The following is a 27,627-nucleotide window of genomic DNA, read 5'->3' as shown; positions in this document are numbered from 1 at the left end:
AGCATGGACATTTCAAATTCTAATTGCATGAGGTTAGAAAATATTTTGCAAATATCATCATTATTGCAACCAAAAATAATGTCATCTACATAAACTTCTACAACAAGTACATCCTCACCTTGTATCTTAACATTTAAATTGTTGTCCACACCTCCTCTTGTGAATACTTGTGCCAATAGATTCTTATCCAACCTAGAGTACCAAGCTCTAGGAGCTTTCTTCAAACCATATAAATCTTTTTTAAATCTATAAACATGATCAGGACTTCCTTCACATATGAAACATTCTAGTTGTTCCATATAGAGCTCTTCATCAAGATATCCATTAACAAAAGGTTGTCCTATTTGGTAGATTTTGAAGTTTTTTTAACATTGAAAAAGATAAAAATATCCTTATGGATTTAATCGTAGCCATACGTGCAAATATTTCATCACAGTCTATACCCTCAATCTGAGAGTATCCTTTAAACACAAGTATAGCTTTGTTTCTTACAACCTTACCATGTTCATCTAACTTGTCTCTAAGTACCCACTTTACACCAAGAACATTTTTACCTTCAAGCATAGGGACTAGTTCCCATGTTTTGTTTTTTTAAATCTGACTCAATTCCTCGTCCATGGCCTTGATCCAACATTCATCTTTGCTAGCTTCAATATAGCTCTTAGGTTCTATTGCTGATAATAAAAAAAAATCTGCTTGCTCATCTAATAAAGTAGCTCTTGTTCTAGTTTGAACCCCAACATCTTTGTCTCCGATTATTTGTTCTTGAGGATGGTTCTTTAGTAGCGCCTTAGAAGGATTTTTAGATCATGTCACCCTAATGATAGGAACACCTATGTTTTTATCACAGTGTCCACTGGTTTTCTTGCTAACTCTTCTTCTTTAGAAGCTTCCACTATAGCTTCTGAATCAAATTCTTCTTCAATATTTTCAATACGATTTTTTTCAACCTACAAATTTTCATCAAATTTTACATTAACACTCTCAACTATCCTTTTTATCCTTTTATTGAAACACTCATATGCCTTACTATGTGTAGAATATCCAAGGAAAATACCCTCATCACACCTTGACTCCAAGCTGCCCAAACTTCCATCATCTCTCTTAATGAAACAATTAATTCCAAAAACCTTAAAATACTTAACAAAGGTTGACTTACCATACCATAATTCATCAAATGTGTCTGTGGATTTTACCATTAATTGAGCTATGTTTAGTGTGTATACTATTGTATGAATAAATTCTTTCTAATACATGTCAAGTAACTTTTCTTCATCAAACATTATTGTAGCCATCTCTTTCATTGTCCTATTCTTTCTCTCTACTACCCTATTTTGTTGAGGTGTCCTTGCAACAACATATTGTATTTTAATTTCATTTTGTTCACAATAGTCTTTAAGCTCTCTTGAAGTGTATTCTCCACCCTTATCTGATCTCCAACACTTTATCTTCAAATCTAGTTCCTTCTCAACCATCTTTCTAAACACTTTAAATCCATCGAAAGGCTTTTATTTGTGCTTCAAAAACATTACCCAAGTCATCCTTGTATATTAATCAATAAAGAGCATGAAATATATCTCTCCTTTAATAACTCTTTTCCTAGTAGGACCACACAAATCCGTATGGACAAGCTGCAATGTTCTAGTGGATGAATTATATTTTGTTGCAAAATTGATCTTATTTTGTTTCCCATGTTGACACTCCTTACAAATGCTATTTTTTGGCTTGTGAATGAGTAGCATACCTCTAACATTCTGATTTCTACTCACTTTGACAAGATTATCAAATTTTAAATGCCCAAGCCTTATATCTCACAACCAACCCTCCTCCACCTATCTCATAAGATAGATATCTTTATGATTATTTCTACTTGTAATATCTTTCAAATAATAGACATTTCCACTATTCCTAGATTACCTGTTGTAACTATCATTCTTGATTTCCTTTTTATCTCACACAATTAAGCATTGAATAAAATATTGTAACCATTGTCACAAATCTGGTTGACACTCGAGAAGTTATATTTTAAGCCTTCTACAAAGTAGACATTATGAATAGGCATATTATCATCTAATAACAAGGTTCCTAATCCTTTGATCTTCCTTGAAGTGTTTTCACCAAATCTAACAAATCCTCTATCATAACTTTCAAGTTTAATAAATTTATCTCTGTAACCAGTCATGTGGTTTGAACAACCATTTTCAATCACACATAAGTCTTTCTCTTTGAAATAAAATTTTGTTTCTACAAACATTGATTCTTCAATATTGCTTCTTCCTTTGGTCTCAAAACTGACTTTAATTTGTTCACCTTTACATCAAACATTAAAAAGATAAAGTTCTTCTTGTTGTTTTCTCTCTGTAAATAAAAGTTAAATCTACAATACTTGGATATTATATCATTAACATCCTATTTACTAACAAATTTTGATCTTCCTCTTGAGGAAACTTTACAATCATTTGTCTTATGACCACACTGATGACAAAAGAAATGATAGCCAAAGAAATGAGGATTAAAATTGATTGGAAATATTCCATGCATAATATATGATTCTTTGATTACATTGTTGTTGTTGTTTATTTGAAAAAGAAAGCATCTTTGTGATTAGATTGACTACTGCTATTAGTTCCTAAGGTCTTTGAACTTTGGCCAACTTCACACCCTTTGAGTTAATTGTTATTTTTAGACTTTTCTAACTTCTTTCTCAACATTACAATTTTAGCTTCCAAGATTTGACATTCATCTATCTTGAATGCTAATTCTTTCTTGGTCACTTCTTCAACTCTCTTACTTTCCTTAGGTTGTCTGCAAGCCTCATTAATCTAGTTGAACAAATTTTCCTTTTCTTTCATCAAGTGATATTTTTGTGTGAAAACATCCATTTTCAACCTTTTAATTTCCTTAAGAGCACAAAGTAGTTCACCCTCAAGATCAACATCTATTATCTTAGATTCACTATCAATCTCATGTGCATCTTTATGATCTTCACTTGAACTTGTAATCTCCATAAACAAGACTTCTTCTTCTTCATCAACAAAGTCTTCAATTTTACTATCAAATACATCAACAAACAAACTCTTTTTCTTCTTAAAGAGGAATTTTCTTTTAGTATTATATTATTTCTTCTTACCTTTTTTTTCACTACTCTCTTCATCATCATTGGATTCATCATAAGGACACTTGGTTTCAAAATGTTCTATTCTACCACAATTGAAACACTTGAAAGGAAGTTTTCCTTTATACCTCCCTGACTCCTTTTTCAATTTTCTAGCAAAGTGAGACTCAATAATATCAAAGTATTCGAAGTTTGAATGGATCTCTTTATTATTTTTCTCAGCCTTGAAGGCCGCCTCTCTATTGGTAGACTCCACCTTATATGTTCTCATTTCATAAGTTGTGAGAGCACCATGTAAGTCATCTATAGAATAATTGTTTATATAATTTTCTTCTTCTATTGTAGGAGTTTTTGGAATCATACTTGGATGGTAGTGATCTTAGGACTTTTTTTACATCTTTATCATTTACCTCTTCTTCTAGACCACAAATAACATTGAAAATTTCATCAACCTTAAGAAGATAATTTGCTATCTTCTCTTCCTCATTCATTCTTAGCTCTTCAATATTTTCTCTCAGATATTGTATCTTGGCCTACTACACTTTATCATTACCATAATAGATGTTATTCAGTTTATCCCATACTTCTTGTGAAGACTTACAATGCATAAATTTTACAAAGACATCTTTAGATAAACCTCAAAATATAGCATGATTTGCCCTAGAATCAATTTCATAGTATTTTTTACCAGCAACATGAGGGGTATTGTAGGAGGTACACTATAACTATTTACAACTAAAATCCACACATCAACTCCTAGAAAAACCAAGTAGATTTGCAATCTAACCTTCCAAAAAGCATAGTCAGTGCCATAAAACAGAGGTACTTTTGCAACTAAAAAACCTTCTTGAGTCATGATTACAAGTATTCCCTACCAAGATCAACCTAAGCTAGTTAGACCTATTAAAAGGAACCTGACTACTTTGATACCACTTGTTGGAATACTACAGAGCATTGAGAGGATGTGGGTGAATCAGTCATCAATAAAACTTAAACAAATGACAATTTAAATGTTCAAGACCAATAGCACTAAGACACATAGAATTTTATAAAACAAACAATGATAATGTATATAACAATCCACTGATCATAAGAACCATAGATACACATCACATGACATATATATTTGAGTGGAAAACCCTAGAAGGGTAAAAAAACACTATAAAGTAAATTTTATTATGCCTCACTATCCATAAACCTCATTGGTTACAAAATATCTCACTAGCCATAAACCTCATTGGTTACATTCAAAGAAGGTCCTAGGAACACCAAACCCCTTACAAGTTTAGGAGAACCACCTTCCCATAAATTAAGAGCAGCAACTCCATCTATTTAAAACATTGAAACAAACAAAGTACTACTCTGCTTACATTAACACCACTAGTTACAGATAGATTCTGTAACTCAATCACATCTCTCACTCCTCTCTCCAATTACAAAAGATACAATGACAATAAAAAACATATATGACCTCTACAATAAATAATCACATCCCTAATACTCTGCCAAAACAAAGTGTTTCATTCTCAAAACAAAATTAGTTTTTATTTTTGTGATACCATTTGCATTCATAGATAAAATATACCTCTTATCAACCCAAGCATTATGAACATCATTAAACCCTTGATCAACTACTTATCTCTGCACCAAAAAATAAATGTTGTGTATTCTACAAAGTTAAAATATTAACATGTTATTAAACATTCATAAGATTTGCAGAAGATGTTGGCATTTTGGCATTATGTTGTCATTGACGTCAACCAGTTTGGGAAGGTCACCGGTAAGAAAGAAGGAGTGACTAACATGATGGAAATTCACATGAGAGTGAGCAGACAAAATGAAGGCTTATCGATAAGGCATAAACCAGGATGAAGGTAGTGTGTGTGTTAACATGTTGAGCAACAACCGATAAATAAATCAGTCTAGAGGTTGGCTACTTGTTTATGATGAAGAGGCAGAATGTTAAAGTTATCAAAAACCATTGGAGGTGAAGATGTGTTACTGGTATAGTGTGCACTGCCGGTTAGCAGAAGAAGAATGTCTCATTAGTAAAGGCGTGTACTGGCATGAGTTTGCTAAATGTTCAAGTATTAACTAACTATGTGTCAATGAGTTGAGTGATTGATCATGGTGGTGACATATGGAGCCAAGGTGGCATATATGTAGAGGTCGGTGAAGCCGCCATCGACATGGTTGATGAAATAGCTAGTCGACACAAATAAAATAGCCAAAAATCATAGGATTGTAACTGACTGATGCGGATCGAGGAAGAAAGAATGACAGAGGAAGATCAGGGAGTAGTTGGCACCTGGATCAATACAAAGGAAATCTGATTGCAAGAAGACCTCAAAAAGGAAACAACTGAAGCGTTTTATGAGTCGATAGATTTCAAGGCAGGAAATCTTGTACGTGATTGCTATCTTTAGCAAGTATGGATTGGATGATGGAAATCATGTACATATGTATCCCTGGAGTATAGGTGATCAATCCAAGATAGGCTAGATCAGATCTCATGAAGATTATGTCGGGTAAAGGAAACCCTACCCGCACAGTGTTTGAATGCATTCTTGGTGGGAAATCATGATGATAAATATATGAGCTCGAGACAGAGCAAGATGATGCTATAGAGAAGAAGAAGCAAAAAGAGAGATTAAGTACAAAGAAGAATTGTTGGCCTTAGAACTTATTCTAATAAATTTGTAGAGTAAGTGAGCAAGCAAACCGGTGAGAGGGTTTAATCGATAGTGATTGAGTATTGGTATAACTATAGTTTAACAGTTAACAAAATTGACAAGGTGTAGTAGAGGAAGGAAGCAGCCAGGTGTGACATAGTGTGTGGTGGGACTGTGAGAAAGAAAGAGTGATAATAGAGGCCAAGAAAATTGGAGAAAGTAATCTCACAACCGGTAGTATGAGATTTAGTGGAGGATAAAAGACTATCAACCGACAACAAGATATTTGATCAAGAGTTGCAAAATTTATTTGTAGCAAGAAGCCTTAATAGTATCTAGATTGTATTTCAATATACATCACCGAATTGGAGCTTGGTGCAGGGGTTAGTGCTCCTTAGTTTGGTGCTCTAAAGTAGAAGGGATTGGTGCTCATTGGGTTGATGCCCCAAAGCATAAGGGGTTGGTGCCCTAAAATATTTGTAATCTAGTGTTTTACCTGTTAGACTGGATTGGAGCAGTAGTCTCTAGCAACTTTTCTCATGAAGGTTTTTCCTGTATTGGGTTTTCATCATACATCTGATATTGTGTGTTACATTTGTATGATTGATCTCTTTGGCATTCCCTCCTACTTTACCAGTTTGATTGTTTATAGCTTAAACCATTAACAAGTATTCTAAAGTTGTTTTGAGAGGTCAAATAGTTTAGGAACCATTGACTCACCCCCCTCTCAGTGGTACTCTATGTTCAATGATTGGTATCAGAGCCTAGGTTCCTAGTTATCTTTAAACCTTGGGTAGATTATAGACTTTGAACACAATGGCAAGAAATGAGTCTGCTTCCTCAAAATCCCCCATGTTTGATGGATCCAACTATGCTTTTTGGAGCAAAAGAATGGAGACCTATATTTCTTCCCTAGGTTTTGATGTGTGGATGTCTGTTAAGAATGGGTATGTTGTTCCTAGTGTTCCTACCACTGATCTAGATGCCAAAAATGAGTATGAGAACAATGCAAAGCCCAAACATGCTATCTTGACTGGGTTGTCTGACAATGAGTTTTTCAAAGTCATGCACTATGTTTCAACAAAGGAGAGTTGGGATAAATTGTAGAGGTTGTTTGAAGGAGATGAAAAAGTCAAAGAGGCCAAGTTGCAAGCACTAAGGGGCCAACTTGAAAGCATCAAGATGAAAGATGATGAAAAGATTGCAGACTATCTTCATAAATTTGATGAAACTCTGAACACCATCAGAGGACTTGGAGAAGATACTACAGATGAGATTCTTATCAAGAAGATACTTAGATATCTCACACCCAAGTATGATACTAAGGTGTCTACCATAGAAGAAGCCAAGGACCTGAATAATTTTACAATGGATGAGTTGTTTGTCTCATTGATAGCCTATGAGATGAGAAGAACTGGTGATACTTCCTTAAGGAAAGAAGCAACATTCAACATCACCAAAAAGGGGAAAGAAGCAACTACTCATAAATAATCCAGTGAAGATTCTGATGCAGAAATAGAAAACTTTGTCAAGAAGATCAAAAGAGGATCCGACCAATATAAAGGAAATCTACCACTTAAATGTTTCAACTATGGGAAGGTTGGACACTTTGCTGCTAATTGTCCTCACAAAGAAATCGGTGGATATGAGTCAAGAGAGTTCAGAAAATCTGCTAGCAAAGATAGAGAAAGAAATGACAACTGGCAAGGAAGGAGAGGCTACCAGAATCAGAACAGTCTATATACTATTGAGGATGATACAACAGATGTAGAAAATGCATCAGAAGATGATTACCATGAGAATAACAAAAAAGTCAATCTCTTCATGCCACTTGGTGAACGAGTTGATGAAGATGAGGAAGAGGAGGATATTGAAGCTAAAGTAGACTTCAAATGTGAACTTATCAATGCTCTTGAGGAATTGAGAAAAACAAGAAGATAACTCAAAAAGGTCAAGTTTTTTGTAGTAGATGAACAAGATCTCTTGAAGAAATCCCTGGATGAGTCTAGTCAAGTTATATCTAACTTGAAATTACAACAGGAAGAAACTAAGAGGATATGTGAAACTACATCCTCTGATCGGACAAAGAAGGAAAAAGAGCATCAAGATTTGGAAGTAGGGATAGTGAAGCCCAGAAAGGAGCTTGAATAAAGTAAGGAAGAAATAAAATAAGGAGAAAATATGAAGGTAGCACTGAGGCCTTAGACAAGATGCTGAGAAAATAGAAGCAATCCAAAGACACTGGTGGTTTAGGCTTTGAAGTAGGTCAAAGCTCAACCAAGTGTTCCCCAACCAATCACACAATGCATAGTACCACAAGTAATTGTACAAACAAATCATCCCCTTCAAGGTCACATACAATTACACAACTGACTTTTCCTCTAGTTGCATCACATGTTAGTGAACATCCTCCTATGTGTTGGTATTATGTGAACCAGTATGAGGACATAATGAAATTGTATGTTGTCATTGATGTCAATATGCTTTAGAGGTGAGAATTGGCATATTTAAGAACCGGTATAACACTGTGAACTGACATTTGTGCTAAAGTGAAGCAGTTTGTTTGTTCAAGGTGAACCGGCATATGGTTATGGGAGCTGGCACATGGAAGCACTGTATGACTACCGGTTTGTAGTCTCAACTTCAGGGTTTCCGGTTGAAGTGTTTCAAGCTTGTGTGGCTCAACCGGTGACTTTGTGTGATAAATTAGCATGGTAATGAATAACAAATCATGTTTCCATGTAAGCCTTGTGCGCGTGAAGGATCTTGAATGAAGGAGATTGTTCCTATCTACCTTAGGAATGTGCGAAGTCTATAAATAGTGATAATGTATGATGGGTTATCAGCCACTATGAAATCGGTGGAAAATAGACGATGGAGATTGGATCAAGACTGTTGCCTTTACTGCAGTGTGCTCAACGGTCAAGATTGAACCATTTGAATTCCTTAATGTAACAGTAATAGGTTTTAGGGTTTAGGGTTTATGCTACCGACCTATCTATTTTCCTATAAGGTTGATGTTGTGATTCTTTCTGAGGTTGTTGGCAAAAGTTGTGTGTGTGTATCCAAGAGAAGGGATACGTGATTCTTGCTAGACCAAAAGGAGAGAAGTGATACCTACAGAGTGTAAGTGCAGAAAGTGAAGAGGAGCTTAAGTGGATATTCATTGGCATTGAGTGCTGTTACCAGATCATTGTAATACCTGTTGATCTCTAACCACCTCAACAGTTGGAAAATCCCTTAATAGGGTAGCTTTAACCGGCTTGCTATAAATCCTTTAATAGGGTGACTCAAAATAATTGAGTTCTTGAAATCCTCTAACAAGGTAACCTTTAATAGGGTTTAACCCTTAATTGGGTATTCTTGCCATCCCTTAACCGGGTGATCCCTAACACGATCGGTTCCCAACAGAACCTATTGTATCAGTCTTTAATCGGACAAGGCTCCTACCAGAGCGAACTTCTAAAGAGTTCAAAAACAAGCTTGTGGGTATTCATCCCCACCATGGTTTTTCCAGTTGGGTTTCCACGTGAAAAATATGTGTGTTATGTGTGATGTCTTCCTCATGTGATGCTTTGTTGTTTTTTGTCAAGCAGTAAATCATGTTGATCTAGTTGCTCATATGTATATATTTGATGGTAGATTACTTGTTCATGTATTAGGGTGAAATGGAAATGAATTTTAGAGTATATGAGAAGATAGGTATCAACCGGTTTATGCTTGTCTTAGCTATTTGGGGTTTTTGCCGGTTGTACTCTATTTTAGGACTGGTGTTACTGTTTGTCTATCAATGCACAGTGTCTACTGACAAACCGGTTTAAGAGTGTATTTTTATTTGTACTGATTCACCCCCCCTCTTAGTACCTGTTTGGTGCTATTCTTTCATCATTGAGTTATCAATTGGTATCAGAGCGTCCTCCAGGTCCTCTGTGTTATAAGCTTAACCACTTGAGGTAAAGATCCCAGTCTAATGATGAAGAGGGAAGGTCCAAAGTTTAATAGAGAAAATTTTAGTTTATGGAAAGATAGAATGAAGATATACATTAGAAGCATGGGTGCTCAACACTGGAGATATGTTGAGAATGCCTATGTTGCCACTACCGGTACTCTCACCGATGACCAAAAGAGAGAGATGCAGGAGAATGGGAAAGTCATGGAAGCCCTAATTAGTAGTTTATCTGAAATTGAGTTTATTGATGTCCAAGATAAGGAAAATGCCAAAGAGGTATGGGATACTCTTGAAAATATCTATGGCGGTGATGAGCATGTAAAACAAGCTAAGGAAGAAAGCTTTAGAGGAAAGTTTGAAGATATGCGGATGGTTGAAGGTGAGACCATTCAACAGTATGGAATAAGAATCAAAACCGTTGTTGGAGATATCAAGAGTGCAGGTGATAAAATAGAAGATTCCACTATGGTAAGAAATGTCCTGAGATCCCTATTTCCGGTCTATGCAATAAGGGTTGCTGCTATTCAGGAGCTAAGATCAATAGACAAGACTAAGGTATCCCTAGACTCCATCATTGCAAAGTTGACAGCCTATGAGCTAAATTGTTTTGATGGTAGTGTTCAAAAGACTGAATCAGCTTTTAAAGCTTTTGTTGTACCATCCAGAAAAGGAAAAGAAGCTAGCACTAGTGGTGAACCAAGACAGAGTAGAGAAATGGATGATGAGGAGATTCTGATGGCATTTGAAGTTCTCATTGCCAGGAAAGTTCCTAAAGGAACTGGCAAATACAGAGGTAAGCTACCTTTGAAATGCTTTTCTTGCAACTAGATAGGACATATTGTTGTTAACTGTCCTAATGGTGACAACAAGGACAAACCAAAAAGGTTAAAGAAATTAAAAGGAGGAAATCGAAGAAACTATTTTGTGGTAGTCGATGTAGGTGTCACAGATGAGGAGTCAGGGGATGAAGAAAATGAAGACATTGTGTTTGTTGTTGTCAAGGAAAATGTGTCAGACAAGAAGGCTCTTGTCTCCCGGTTTGATAATTTCAATGAGTGGATCATTGACAGTGGCTGTTCTCACCATATGACTGGTGACCGAAGCAAGTTTCTATCCTTGGAAGAGTATGATGGTGGTGTGGTTAATTTTGGCAATGATGTACCATGCATGGTCAAAGGCAGAGGGTCCATCTCTCTGAATGGAAAGAGCAGTGTTGACAATGTGTATTGGGTTGATGGTCTCAGACACAACCTTCTAAGTGTTTCCCAGCTAAATGACAGTGGCCTCACTCTGGAATTCAAGAATGGAGTTTGCAGAATCAAAGGAAAGAATGCTGAATTGATGGCCACTAGCATGTAGACTAAAGGTAACCTATTTCAGCTAAATGCAAATATAAGTACATGTCTTATGGCTAAATTTGATGATAGCTGGATATGGCATAGGAGACTCTACCATGTAAACTTTGATAACATTGTGAGGGCTAGTAAGATCAAGGTAGTTAGAGGGTTGTTGGTGCTAAGCAAACTGGATAATACCTTGTGCAGAGAGTGTCAATTGGGGAAAATGTCTTCCTCAACCTTTAAAGGTAAATCTTTCACTGCTGAAAACTTGCTTGATGTTGTGCATACTGATTTGTGTGGTCCTATGAAAACTACAAGTGTGCAGGGTGATAGGTATTTCATGATTCTCATTGATGACTACTCAAGAATGATGTGGCTAACATTCTTGAAAGACAAGTCTGAAGCCTTTGTAAAGTTCAAAGCTTTCAGAGCATTAGTGGAGAAGGAAAGCGATAAAAGGATCAAGTGCCTGAGAATTGATCAAGGAGGGGAATTCACTTCCAGTGAATTCAACAAGTACTGTGAAGAACATGGCATCAAGAGGCAACTGTCTGCCCCGTGGACTCCACAACAGAATGGCCTAGTAGAGAGGAATAACCAGACTATGGTTGAAGCAGCTAGAAGCATGTTGATTCAAGGAAAGGTAGCTCACACCTTTTGGAGAGAAGCGGTGAGCACTGCAGTCTACACAATGAACCGGGTACTCACCAAGAAACGTAAGGATAAAACTCCTTATGAGTATTGGACCAGTAAGATACCTGTGGTTAGCTACTTTAGAGTGCTTGGTAGAAAATGTTACATCAAGAGGAGTGAACACCAAAGAAAATTTGATGTGAAATGTGATGAGGGAATATTCCTAGGATATTCCACCAAGAGAAAAGCTCTCAAGTGTTTCAACAATAGGACTTGAAGAATTATGGAAAGCATCAATGTAAGAGTTGATGAAACCTCTAAGAAAACTGAGGAAACCGATTGTGAGCAAGTGATAAATGATCTGATTGTAATCTTCTAGGAACCAGTTGCCAGTCAACCAAGTACTAGTAACAGTGTTCCTACATCGGTAGATGTAGATGCTGATACTGATGGAGATGAGGATGAAGAAGAAAAAAAAGAGGAATCCATTAAGACCATTCCTCGGTATGTCAAGCTGAATCATGATCCTAAGCAGATAATAGGAGATAAGGATGCAGGAATCCTTACAAGAAGAAAGGTCAGAGAAAACTCATGTATGATCTCTGAATTTGAACCTAAATCATTCAAAGAGGCTCATAAAGATGAAGACTAGATCAAGGTAATGGAAGAAGAAATTGACTAGATAGAGAAAAATGGTACATGGTCTTTGGTACCCAGACCGGAGCATAAAAATGTCATTGGTACCAAATGGGTTTTCAGAAATAAGTTGAATGAGGATGGCATAGTGATTAGGACCAAAGCCAGATTGGTGTGCAAAGGATATGCTCAAGAAGAAGGAGAAGACTATGGAGAAACCTTTTCTCTTATAGCCAGATTGGAAGGAGTCCATATGCTTCTTGCATATGCAACTTTTAAAGGTTTCAAAGTATATCAAATGGATGCAAAATCTGCATTCCTAAATGGTATACTTGAAGAGGAGGTGTATATTGAGCAACCAGATAGGTTTGCCCTATCTGAAGACAGTGACATGGTATGTAGGCTACATAAAGCCTTATATGGTCTAAAGCAGGCACCTAGAGCATGGTATGAGCGTTTGTATTCCCATCTTGTGAAGATTGGATTTGAGAGAACAAGTGAAGATAGCAATATCTACTTGAAGTCTGAAGGAGATCAGATCCTAATTTGTGGGGTATTTGTTGATGACATTATCTTTGGTGGAGATGACAAGATGAGTCATGAGTTTGTTGATGAGACGAAGAAAGAGTTTGAAATGTCACTCATAGGGGAGATTAAATTCTTCATTGGACTGTAGATCTAGCAGATGATAGAAGGAATCTTTATCACTCAGTCCAAGTATGTCAAAGAGGTGTTGAAGACCTTTGGCATGGAATATAGAAAACCAGTTGGTACTCTGATGGTGACCAGTTGTAAACTATCCAAAGAAGATGACTCAGCATTGGTCGATGAGAGGGAATACCGGTCAATGATTGGTAAGTTGCATTATGTAGTGCATAGCAGACCGTATATTGCACATGCAGTTGGCATTACTGCAAGATTCCATAAAAGCCCAAGAGAATCCCACTTGGTTGCAGTCAAGTAGATTCTTAGGTATATGAAGGGAACTATTGACTATGGATTGTGGTATCCATATAGCAAGGATTTCAACTTTAAAGTATACATAGATGTTGATTGGGCGGGCAATATAGATGACCAGAAAAGCACAACTGGCGGTGCATTATTTCTCGGTGGTAGACTTGTCTCATGGATGAGTAAGAAGCAGAGTTGTATCTCTCACTCTACAATGGAAGTAGAGTATGTTGCAACTTTCATGAACTGCACTCAGACAATTTGGATGAAGCATGTATTAAATGGCTTCAAAGTTCTTGTATCTGAACCGGTAAGTATATTTTGTGACAATACTAGTGCAATTAATATCTCCAAGAATCTGGTTTTACATTCTAGAACCAAGCACTTTGAGCTTAAGCATCATTTCTTGAGGGAAAAGGTTCAGAACAAAGAGATTGCACTGGAACATGTTTCCAATCAGGAGCAATTAGTAGACATATTGACCAAGCCTCTCCCAAAGGCTACATTTATGTACTTAAGAGGTGAATTAGGGGTCTTGCCCCTTCAGGAGGTAAACTAAAGGTATATGCTCCACATCAGTTAGGTATTGCATAGTCAAATTTTTCTTTAGGATTGATGTGTTGAAGGATGCTACTCCTTAGGGGGAGTAGCATACTGGAGTAGGGAAGCTTGTGCCTCCACTTTGGCATTTTTGTCAAAGGGGGAGAAGAAGTGGATGACAAGTAGAGAAGATATCTACAGAAATTGGGGGAGAAGACTTGAAGCGGAGAGACATCTTTGTATATTGCCATCAATGGCAAAGGGGGAGATTGTTGGCATTATGTGAATCGATATGAGGACATAATGACATTGTATGTTGTCATTGATGTCAATATGCTTTAGAGGTGAGAACTGACATATGTAAGAATCGGTATAACACTATGAACCAACATTTGTGCCAAAGTGAAGCAGTGTGTTTGTTCAAGGTGAACCGGCATATGGTTATGGGAACTAGCACATGGAAGTGTTGTATGACTACCGATTTGTAGTCTCAATTTCAGGGTTTCTGGTTGAAGTGCTTCAACCCTGTGTGGCTCAAATAGTGACTTTGTGTGATAAGTTAGCATGGTAATGAAGAATAGATCATGTTGCCATGTAAGCCTTGTGTGCGTGAAGGATCTTGCATGAAGGAGATTGTTCCTATCTACCTTGGAAATGTGCGAAGTCTGTAAATGGTGATAACATATGATGGGTTATTAGCCGCTATGAAATCGGTGAAAAATGGATGATAGATATTGGATCAAGACTGTTGCATTTAATGCAGTCTACTCAATAGTTAGGATTGATCCGTTTGAATTCCTTAACGTAACAATAACAGGTTTAAGGGTTTAGGGTTTATGCTACCAACCTATCTGTTTTCCTATAAGGTCGATGTTGTAATTCTTTCTGAGGTTGGCAAAAGTTGTGTGTGTGTATCCAAGAGAAGGAATACATGATTCTTGCCAGACCAAAAGGAGAGAAGTGATACCTGCAGAGTGTAAGTGCAGAAGGTGAAGAGGAGCTTAAGCAGATCTACATTGGCATTGAGTGTTGTTACTAGATCATTGCAATACCCATTGATCTCTAACCACCTCAACAGTTGGAAAATCCCTTAACAAGGTAGCTTTAACTGGCTTGCTTCAAATCCTTTAATAGGGTGACTCAAAACAATTGAGTTCTTGAAATCCTCTAACAAGGTAACCTTTAACAGGGTTTAACCCTTAACCGGGCATTCGTTCCATCCCTTAACTAGGTGATCCCTAACAGGATCGGTTCCTAACAGTACCAATTGTATCAATCTTTAACTAGACAAGGCTCCCAACAGAGCGAACTTCTATAGAGTTCAAAAACAAGCTTGTGGGTATTCATCCCCACCGTGGTTTTTCCTAGTTGGGTTTCCACGTGAAAAATATGTGTGTTATGTGTGATGTCTTCCTGATGTGATGCTTTGTTGTTTTCTGTCAAGCAGTAAATCATGTTGATCTAGTTGCTCATATGTATATCTTTGATGGTAGATTAATTGTTCATGTATTAGGGTGAAATGGAAATGGAGTTTAGAGTATATGAGAAGATAGGTATCAACTGGTTTATGCTTGTTTTAACTATTCGGGGTTTTTTCCAGTTGTACTCTGTTTTAGGACCGGTGTTACTATTTGTCTGTCAATGCACAATGTCTACTGACAAATCAGTTTAAGAGTGTATTTTTGTCTGTACTGATTCACCCCCCCCTCTTAGTACCTATTTGGTACTATTCTTTCATCATTGAGTTATCACTATGTCCTATAATGCACCATCAAGGGTGTTCCAAACAAACACAAGTGTAGTTACAAACATTCTATCCTTTTGACATCAACTAAACATAGTCAATGTGGCACCCATAATGCAACAATGTTAATCAATATATACCTTGCAACATGAAAATGTTGAAGTGATATCACAATCAAGATCTCCCGAACAACAAAGATCCCAACCTTAAATTCTTGATAATTTCTTCAAAAGCTAGGTCATACACAATAGACTATTTCCAAATATGATCATCTACCCTAGTATAAAAATGGAACATTTTAAATTAATCACACCAATGACATACCCACCTTCTATTAACAAATTTATCTACAAGTAGCATCCATGTTTCTCACCATTTCCTCATCCCCTAAAGGTTCACAAGAGAAATGTACACCATATCCATAAATGATACATCCAATGATGCATGCTCCCAAGGGATATCCATAATAGGTTTACAAGCTAATCCAATGCATGATGCAAGTCCCTTTTGTGCTTCAAAAATGCAAGACCCAATTCCACCATATGCTCCCTTTCAAAAGACTACCATGCAATGTCCATCCCCCTCATGTGAAAAAAATTATTCCTTCCCAGAATCCCATACACATATTCGAAAATCATAACCCATGTCATGAGGATGATCTAAATTACAAAGAAATGAGTCCTAAAAAAAATCAAGATTAAGATCCCAAAATTTATCATATGATCCAATTGTTGACCAAGATCCCATCTTCAGAGAATCTCATGATGATACCACCATCATTATCCATCCTATCCAAGGTGATCCATTTTTGTCTCAAGAACATAGTGTCCTTTCAAGTCTTGTTGGCACTCTACTTCCTAAGTAAGATCATGATGTCCCTTCAATCCTTCCTAATGATTACATCTAAAATCAAGAGAAAAACACCTTAAAATGGAGTCTAATGATCCCTTTTCATGTTAAGATCAAACTATCCCTTCACCTTCATATCTACCACAAGATCTCATCATCCCTCTCAATCCACATCAAGAACCTCCATCTCTTCATCTTCATGCCTTAATCCTCCATGTCCCCCACAAGATTCCATCTCCTTGGATGAGCCTATCATTCCTCCTATTCCACGTAACGATCCCATCAATCCTCCCAGTCCCCCTCATGATCCCAATACCTCTACACAAGTTTCTCATGAACCTCGTATATGTCATTTAGTATGTTCCTCAAGTTCTATCTAGTCTGATGTAGTTCATGATCCTATCATTTCTTCCATACCATATCCACCTCAAAATGGACTCGTGTGTTCTTCCCAAAGCAATGAGTATCCCATTAGTCAAAAGATTTATCAAGGCAAAGGGTTAGGCTTACATGAACAAGGTACATTATAATCCCTCCATATCCAAGAAAATATTGATTGCCATGGCTTCAGTTACATACCTCACTCTTAAGGCATTGGTATCCTCGCAAAATCTAAGTCCAAATATATGCCTTATTTTTCATCTCCTCCATCCATCTTAGGTTCTCTATATCCCTCCATCTAGTAGCTTATAATCCACATATGTTTTCATAAATCAAGATGAGAAAGGCTCACATATTTGAGAACCTTCCACCTATCCACCCATGAGTTGCATTCCTCTTTCAAGGAATTTGGATACCAAGCATAAAACCCATAAGTCCAACAATCTACATACATTTGAGGATCAACATGTCCCATCTAATCGACATATAAAAACAAAGAAAAATATGGTCTAAAAAGAAAAAGAAACATCCAAAAGGCCACAAAGGCCCATTTAAAAAAAGAAAGAAAAGTGAAAAGTCATATGGGTTCCTAAGTCACTTTTAGAAGCAAGGCATTCCGAGGAATTACAAAAGAAACAAAAGTAAAAAACCATGTAGATTCTGAAGCAACTCCTCGAAGAAAAACACCCTAAAGAAAAATCAATGTTGGCATCCAAAATTGCTATGCCTCCATATCTCCCACCTTTCAAATCTATTTTGGGTCCTTATGTCCCAAAATCCATATCCACTCCATTTCAATTTAAAAATCCCAAATTTGCTTCACCTCCATCACTCCACAACCCCTCAAGGTGTGTGCCAATGTTGTTCTTGCCATCATTTTAATCCACTCATACACAAATCTTCCGACATACCATCCAATATCCAACATCTATATGGTTGGGGCATATTTTAATGAGATTTTTCTTGGTTTTTGTTTAAAACAACACTATAAATTACATTGTCTCAAAGAGGGAAAAATGTAGACACTAAAAATTGGTTACGATCTACATCTACACTTTTTTTTTTTAACATTTCTTCTTATTGGTCAACTGGTTTTTATCATTCATCAACATTGCGCTTTTCTCTCATTAATTAAATAACATTGATTATTTACCTAATTATTAAATATGTTTTCCAATTTGATCATTTTCTGTCAATTTGTCCTCAATCACTCTTTTCATCTATTTGATTAAATAATTTTGTCAATTATTTAATTATTTTTTCATCTTGGCAATAATTTGTCCTAGGGAATAATTATTTTAACCCCTATCCTAATGTTCCTCCTTTGATAAATAAATATTTCTTTTTTATTTATTTTCTATTTTATTTAATTGCCTAATTAACTATCATGTAAAGGTATTAATAAATAATATTTATTAATTCACTCCACCTATCTACTTTTCATGCTAATTTGTCTCCCCACTTATCTCTTCCACCTTCCACTTTCCTCCCCACTTAACTCTTCTCTCTTTCCATTTTAACTCCTTTCTTTTGCCACTCAACATATTCATCAATACTCTTTTCCTTCCCTTTCAAATGGCATATTTTATTGAAAATAAATATTTCCAATATTTATTTTCATTTCTCTATCTCTTTTCTATTTCTTCCTCCACTTGGGAATGTAATTTCTTATTTATCCTCATTTAAAAAGTCATCTCATTTAATATTTTTTGTTTATCACTTTCAGTCCCAAATAAATCTTAGCCATCCAACCAATCCCAATTTATCTATAAATTGAACACTCATTTCTCATTCTCGCAACCATGACCTTTTGATTATCCTTGTGATCATGTTGTCAACTTGCCTTCACTTTTGTCATATTTGCGGACTCACTTATTTGAGAGCAACATCAATTAAAGGAGAAAGAAAAATAATGGAATGGAATTTTTAGTCTCAAATTTTGATTTCCCTTCTATCCTTCCTATAAGAAATAAATCAACTCTGTCTGCATATGAAAAGATTAGGGTAATGGAACTCAAGAGTAACATATAACAAGGTTTTGAGACCTTCTACACTTTGAACTTATCCAAAGTTCAGGTGGGTATACCTTTTGTGAATATCTTCACACTTTAAAATTGAGATCCACAGTAAACTAGTGCTAAAAAACCTATGGACTTCATCACCTCAATGAAACTAAAACACTAAAGGAAAAACTTGCATTCATTTTCAGTATTGATCTTCAAGAAAAGATTGAAAGAAATCCTACAATCTGATACCAGTACCTTAACCGAGCCATAGAGTCACCTAAATCAAACAATAATTCTCAAAATGAAACACTCATATACATCTCATCATTTTGGCTTTTATGAACCCCATACATGCCTAACATATATATAGATCCTCTCCCATTCAACTAAAAAAACTCATTAGATTCATAGCAACAAACAATAGACTTGCTGACAGAAGCATTTCATGCACATTTAATTCCTCTCATGAAGAGAAAAGCCAGAAATAACATCTATAAGATTGCCTTACAATCCATGCTCATTTGAACAACCCTAGATTATCCAAATGAAACCAGCAAACTAAAGAATGCACACCAAAATACAAGGGAATTTTAGGCCTAAAAATTTGATCTGTATATTCATATTCACTCCTGAAAATATTACAGAACTCAAAGCAATCTCATTAAAACCAGAAAAAAAGGTCCTAAATATATTTTGCCAGAGTTTCTTTACAAAATTCTTGTGATCATCTTTTCTAATAGTCCTGGTATCCATTTATAACATTATGGATGCATACAAGCTTCGGACAGACCTAAGAAAAGTTTGTTACAAATCACAATTTTCTCCAAGAAACAATTATAAGTCCTTTTCAGTATCAATGGCCTCTTCAACTTGTTGTCCCGCTGCAACATCTTCTAACTGTTTGGGAACTTCTTCTTTTTGTTTGGCATATTTATCCTTCCATTCCTAGAACACATCATCATTCGACCAAGAGAAGTTGATAATCTTTTTCTTCATTCCTTCCAGCCTTTTCCAAGTAACCCTTAATTGCCCAATTTCTGTTTCTATGAAACTATAATGTGATTTCACCTTTTTGATCTCTTCAATTGTCTTGACAAATAAGGATGTGTTCTCAGTGTTAATGATTTCATTTACCCTTTTGGACAAGTTGTGATCCAGCTCTTCTAGCCATGTTTTCTCATCCTTTAACTGAGTTGGACCAACAAAACCTCCTGGAAACATCTCATACTTGTGATCAGAATATTCTTTTCTATATAGTTGAGCGTTTCTTTTTACACCTGCCTTGTCTTCTGAGAGTACATTCATTTGTTTTATGAATTTATTAGTGGACCTAAGATTGTCATTTGCCTCTGCATCTGCATGGGATGAACGCATGAGCTCTAACTCCTTACCTCTAGACATCCACTTAATAAAAATTGGTTCGAGGGTGGTTTCATCTTCTCTTAATTCTATCAAAATATTCAGAATCCTCTTCATAGAAAAGTGAATGACAAAGGGCCTAACTGAATCAACAAACTTCAAAATTGTAGCGTTTACCTTTTGCTCATATTTGCTTGCAAACAGGGCTTGAGCCTGTTTCAACTTCTCCAACTCATGTTGAACAATTTCAACTGAGTGGAAACCAAAGGGCATAGGAGAAGGGGGATATTCTATGATATGAATTGTAGGTGGAGGTCTTGCTGGAGAAGAGGTCATCATAAGAGTGGAGGATTCAGCTTGATGGTGCTGACCTACCAATTGACTCTGAAGTCTAGCAATAATACTATCTCTGTTGGCTACTCCTTCTTTGGCCTCATTGTAAGCCTTTAAGATTGTTTCCAATTTTAATTGGAGATTGGCCTTTTCTTTTGCCCCCTTTTCTGCCACTGCTACATTGAACTTTCCAGTTTCCAAGACTATGCTTGCAGCTTCCACCACTCCTGTATCTTGGACTCTTTTTACAATCATGCCTCCTAGGAGACTAGAATCTGATACATCTTTTCTTCTTTTACTTTCATCTTTCTTTAGTGACCACATGACTAAAGCAACATTATCTCTACTAAAGGTCACTCCTTCAAGTACTAGAGCATCAACTATATCCTACTCAGGGAGGATTAAAACACCAACTTTTGATACCATCTCTCTTCCCTTTTCAAGGGTAATGGTCTTGAACTCTTCAATCATCTCTTGTTTCACCTCTTCCTCTACTTGAGTTACATCTCTGTGAGGCTACTCACTCTTCCTTTGTTCACATTTGTCTTTGAATTGTTCCATGTTTTGCTTCCATACAAACTGCATGAAGGCCCCTATTGTAATAAAGTTACTATCAACCAAGAACTCCTCACTAGCTTGCTTGATAGTAAGGCCTAACTCTTTACCCTTGAGCTCACCATCTATCAAGTTCATTTCAGCACTAGGTGGCTCTTCTGGCATCCCCTCTTGTGTCTCCTCATATGTGTAGGCAATCTCCCCAAAACTCCCTAATGGTAACAACTTATCAGCCACCGCCTGCTCATCTCCTATGTGGATAGGGGACTGAGATGGAGAATACTGAGGCTCATTTGTCTACACTTCCTTCCTACCCTTTGCCTTTTTGGGGAGTCTTAGATGTCAATGACATCCTCAATTGCTCTTTTCCCTCTTGAAGTGGAAGGCTCACCTGTCACTGGCATTATCACATTGTATCTTGATTTCTTGTGTATTACATAATCACCAGGTGGGATAGCCTTACCAAAGGCAGGATTAGCTAAGACCGATTTAACCATGTCAAGATCATTTCTCATTATAGCCTCCCTCTTTTCTTTCAAAGTTTGCATGAGGTCTTCAAAATAAAGAATCAAGAATTTGATTTTCTTCTCAAAGGGATTGAAACTAGAAAGAGGGTCATAAGTACTATCAAATTTATGAATGAAGTCAAGAGCCCTTTTATATGCAACCCACTTCTCTTTCCTCAGTTCTTGTTCATCCAAACTGAATTCATTCCTAATTAGATCTTAAGGGAACTAAAATTGGTGAGGCCTACCTTTACAAACTACTCTCTTCCTAAACATGCGGTTGAAAAAGTCTTCAAGGTTTGCACATCTTGAAATGACAGTTGACAATCTATATGGTTTAAGGAATTCTTCAAAATACTTCCAGCCACCTTTAGTGATCACAAAATGATGTGCCATGGTAATAGTTGGGAAAATGGTCCCTTTACCCCTATTTGTCAGCTCTGCCTCTTGTACACCTCCAATTTGCCTTAAGACTTTAGCAATTCCTATCTTCAATGGGACTTGATAAGGCAATAAATATGGAGTACCTTTGTAACCATATACTCTGAAAAACTATAGAAATAGGGTACAAATACATATCTCCCCAATTGTGAACAATCTTAATACCTTTTGCAAACTCCTTGGGCCTGAGTAATTCCAAGAGAGCCTTAGGAATCCTAGGGTTTTTTGTGCATAAAAGAAATCTAATCTTAGATGCAAAGCATCTGTCAAACTTTAGATAGCTAGCATCCTCTCTGTCCCAAGACAAAACAGTACTCCAAAGTTGAACAGGCATCTCTTCCTTATCTTTCACCTTGACCAAATCCATTTCTTTTGCAAAATAATAAGCACCCTTGAACAAAAACATGTGCATTAGAAGAGAATACCATCCAAATGGTCTATCCACCTTACCATTTTTTATCCCTACTAGCCTTGCATGAATTGCATCAGTAAGGTATGGTGCATAATCAAATGTTATTGCCAGAGAGGGGTTTAGAATTTGTGCAATCATCAGCATGTAATGGGTTGGCATGTTTTTCTCAGCATCTTCTCCAAAAATCTGACACAATTCCCAATACACACCCTTAGCTCTTCGAGTAAATAGATTCAGGGAGAAGGGTTCCATTGTACTGGGGCCTACAACTGTTAACCCTCCTATTTTAAAAAAGAACTCTTTTGATGGGCCACTCCTAAGGTGATCCCTTTGTGCACCATAAACCTAGGCCAGTGATTCAAAATCAATAGGCTCTAACAAATTTGAAGCTTCACTCAGCTTAAACACACTTCTAAATTCATCATCTTTAATTTCAATCAGGGATGATCCTTTCATGTTCCTGATACATCTAGCTATAGGGTCATAATTTTGTGCAATCAAAGTCAACAGATCTACATCCATGAATACACCAGGAACTATAAGCTTCCCCACATCCAATTCCCATATGCTATTTAAAGGGGCAAGGGAATGTCTCTGAACAAAACCAACCTTGAATAATCCTAAACCTAACATCCCTATTTGTGGATCCCTTAACCAATTGCCTTTGTCATATAGGCCATCCCCGGTTCTTAGACGAGGGTTCTTTGGTACCAATTCTTTAGCCTTGGCCCTGGCATTGGTAGACATAGTCAACTGTTCCGGAAAATAATCACAAATATTCCTATCATAGTAATTTACTTTTCCTGTTAATTCCCTTCTTGGCACCATCCCATCAATACAACTATATCAATTGAGATTTGCACAAAAACTCTAATGGAACAATTCACACAACAATACCAATTCTCAAACTACAATTAGCAAGGAAAACACAGAAAAAACCTAGTTATTCACCTAATGAAACTCACTCTACACCAGCTCCTCTACAACAAACTTGTCAAAATGGTACCAATATTCAATTGATGTAGACCTTAATACGACAAGTTGGCATTGAATTGAGAAATTAATCCTGCATGCTTCGGCCATCACCTCAGAATTGAATTCAAAAACAGGCTCCAACAGACCTCAAGTTCTTTGATTTTTTCTCTGTTTTAGTCATTTTGCCATTTCGCAGAGCTTAAAACCCCCACACTTTTTTTTCGCGAAGCAACAACAATCATTAGATCTTGGGAAATTGCACTGCTTTTACTCCTTCCGGTCTTTCTGTGTTAGTGACGGGCCCTACCTTCTTTTTGCCATTTTGCGAAGACTAAACCATGCACAGTTTTGCCTCATGAAACAACACAGGCCACTAGATCATCATTTACTTGCTCGGTCTTTACCTCCTGTAGTTACCGCTAGTGTTCTTAACTAACCACGCTTAACCATGATAGCTAACAGTTTTTGCCATTTCGCAGAGACTAAACTGCAGGTATCTTCGGGCTACGAAACAATGACAACTGTTGGATCGACCATGAGATAAACACCATTTAACACGCTTTAGACCTTCCAAGTGGGCCCTTTAACTTGGAGACCACTGGCTTTATTACATCACTGGTTAGCAAATGCAATGTGGCAGTCAGCTATTTGCACAGGAAGTTCCTTCAGGTTCCATTCTGAAGCTGCCACGTGTTCTACTTCACCATTCTCAACATAACTGTTGGTTGAACCAAGGCGGGCCCTCAACTACCCTTTAGAGCCACGTGTATTTGACAAGTAACTAATTCTTTCTATGGAACAACCCATCTATCCTGCCATGTCAGTCATCATGTGATTGCCACATCATTTCTCTATTTCACGAACATTAATCTCCGCTTGACTTTAGGCTGCGAATCCACGACAACCGCCTGATTAAATTATACTTAATTGGCCTTTAAAACTTTATGGCCTGCCTATCCTTCAGGCCCTCCACCTTTTCGCAGCTTCGTGAAAGGTAAACAATGGGCATCTTTAAGTTGTGAATCAACGTGAGCCGTTGATCTTTCCTGAGCTGATCATCCTTTAACCAATTACCTTACTCACCTCTAGGACCCACCAAGTCTTTCGCTACTTAGCAAAGCTTAAACTTCAAGCACTTTGGGCTAGCAAATCAACTCGAGAAGTTGGATTTAAAACAAGATGCATTCCTTTAATCTAATGGTCAATCCATCTGGTCAGGCCCGCCTAGCCTTTTCGCCATTTCGTGAACATTACCTTGCTAGCATCTTTGCCTAGAGAAACAACGACAATCGTAAGATTAACAATGAGTTTCATACCATTTAAGGAGCCCAACAAACATTAGAACAAGACATAGGCAAAGGTGTAATTTTGAAAATATTTGAAAGACCACCTAGGGAAAACCTATGGGGGAACACTTTTATCGATAAACTGACCCTTCTTTAAGTGGCAAAAGTAACGCAGAAATAGAACATAAGCGTTTTTCAAACATAGGAAGGGTTAGAATTTCAAAAACCTTAAATCCTCATCTGACCCAAGAAACTCAGAGATAACAAGGCCAAGCTAAACACATTTTTTGTAGACTTCTAGCCAAATATGGGACAAGAATACCCAATTTTTAAATAGCGATAATAGGAATGAAGGAGATGCATAATGCTAGTTTGAATTTGTTTGTTTGTTTTATGCATTTAATTTTCATAGTGTCATAGATGAGATTAGGTTATTTGCATGATATTTAGCTTTCATGGTTGGATTTTTTATATCATGTGCTTTCTAACCCACTTTTCTAGTCGACAAATAGTAATAGAATGTTCTAGATATTATATAGAGATCTAAACCTATATTTGAGGATGGAAAATAGAATAGAACCTATAATAGAAAGTTCAGGCAAAATTTTTGAAACCAGGGGTGTAGGTCATCCTAATATCCTCCAAATATCAAGGGAAGAAAAACTTAATATTTTATAGACCAGTATGATACAAAAATCCATTGTTAAGTCATAAAAAATTCACAAGACCAAGGGGAGTTGATCATCCTAGTCCTTCACTTTTCACACCTTCAAGAGATAAGTCTAGTTGTCTCTATCTGTTGAATTCCTCACTCGCAACTTCTAAGATAATTCCTTGCACACAACAAGAAAGATAAGGTTTTTGATGGGGGTTTTCCTTAGGTTAAATTTTACTTTAGGAATTAACCTTGAATTGAATTCAAAAAGGAAATATAAATTTTGAAGTAAATGTTGACTGATATACCTCAGATTTGCAAAGGTTGATTAAAGCTTGATGATATAATACTCTTTAGATGTTACCACAAGTATTGATGCAATACCATGACAACACATAGAAAACTAAAACACAAACATATGCCTACATGAAGTTGATGTCGATTGCTTCATGATGCTTGAAATATATGATGGGATGAAAATTCTTGATGAATGAAAAAATGATGGATGAACACTTCTTTTAGGTCTTCTATTAAAATGAATTGATAGGATGTCTTTATATAGGGCTCCCTAGGTAATTTATCAATTAAGCTAACCTCCAATGATCACATTGAACCATGGGGACCAAAACTCACCAGGAAGGTAAAGTGCCTTGTCCTATTTCAAATAGGAGGTATTTAAGGGGAACCAAGGTGCCCAAAAAGTGTTAGGAACCAGGAAAGAAAACTGAGAGGGGGGTGAATCGGTTGTCAATAAATTATAACCCAAAATAATTTATTCCAACTTGAATCTCAGTGCTAGTAAAATAGATTAACAATTATAGTATTACCGGTACAACTTAATACATGAAATAGAAAGAGAAACAACATCAACTACACATGACACGAAGGTTTTGACATGGAAACCCTGTAAGGGGAAAAAATACAATGGGAAACCTTACCCACAATTAGATGATACTACTGTAGATAGTAGATGAATACAATAATGAGGTCTGCACATGCATTAAGGCCAACCGCCTAGAGCTCATTGCTCAATCATAAAATAGGAGTCACACTGACTACACAATTGGATGGTTGAATCCAATAATTAATGTACTGCTTCAATATAGCATCTTCAATGCTGCATTTAGTACTGGTTTAAGCTCTGAGCATGAGGACCAAATACCTTCATGACCTTTAACAACCTTCCTTCAACCTTCAGATGATATCTATGTGATTCACACAAGGATATGCTTATTTTTTCTGTTCACAATGATCTTCAATATACGCACACATACACACACTTCTTCCAAATAAGATCTTACAATTATTTATACAAAACCTAAGATCTAATGATTAGGTCAGTTCCTAAAAGATATTACATTTAAATCAATTACAAACTAAGCCTTGGTGCAATACAATATGTCAGACTCAATACATTTACACATTATCAAATGAATAAATCATTTCCAAATCCTATCGTGTTGATCTAGAACATGATATCATATGTCAGTTCATAACGTGGACCTATCTGCCCATTAAGGCAAATATGTGAACCCGATCAGACCAATATGCAAAATGCCAAATGCAAACATCCAATCCATGTCTTTGACATATCCAAATGATCTCCAAATGATAACAAGTCATCATCAACTTCCTAAGCTTTTTGTGAAACATATACCAGTGACTGTGCATTAGCCAATATCCATACTAGGACCACAATGTATTGTTTCAACAACAAACCAATATAACTAGAGTGCCAAACCAACAATGTAGACCTCTAGAAAGATAAGTGTTGACATCAATAACAAAACCAATGCAACACATGATGAAGTCATCCATAATACCAACAAAAAGCCATGGTCTAGATAGGGGCACCCCAAGAATCCTTGTCCTCCCAAAACAAGGCAAATAATGTGGAAAATAGGAGGGCACAGTCTAAGGATGGGGTCCACTCAATCATGTAGTTAGGTGACATCAGATTTGGAGTAAAAATGGCCAAAAATGGACTTAGGGGAGAACTAGTATGGGACATGCTAAAGTAGGGGCTAAAAAGGTGGTGTAAATTATACGAGGTTACAATTTATGACACTAAAGTGTGTGTGTGTGTGCCTATATATATGTATCTACTATTGTCTTGATGATGATGTTTTGATGTAATAGGTTGATTGATGACTTGTTTTATGTTATCATTGATGACAAATATGTTCTGATAGTCATCTAAGTCTTTTAGGCCAACTGGTAAGGCATAACCGATAGAGGAGATAGTTTACCAGTGAATCAACAAAAAGGACTTCAACCGGTAAACAGGAA

The sequence above is a fragment of the Cryptomeria japonica genome, chromosome 1 (assembly GCF_030272615.1).
Source record: "Cryptomeria japonica chromosome 1, Sugi_1.0, whole genome shotgun sequence".
Taxonomy (NCBI): domain Eukaryota; kingdom Viridiplantae; phylum Streptophyta; class Pinopsida; order Cupressales; family Cupressaceae; genus Cryptomeria; species Cryptomeria japonica.
This window is presented reverse-complemented; position numbering follows the sequence as displayed.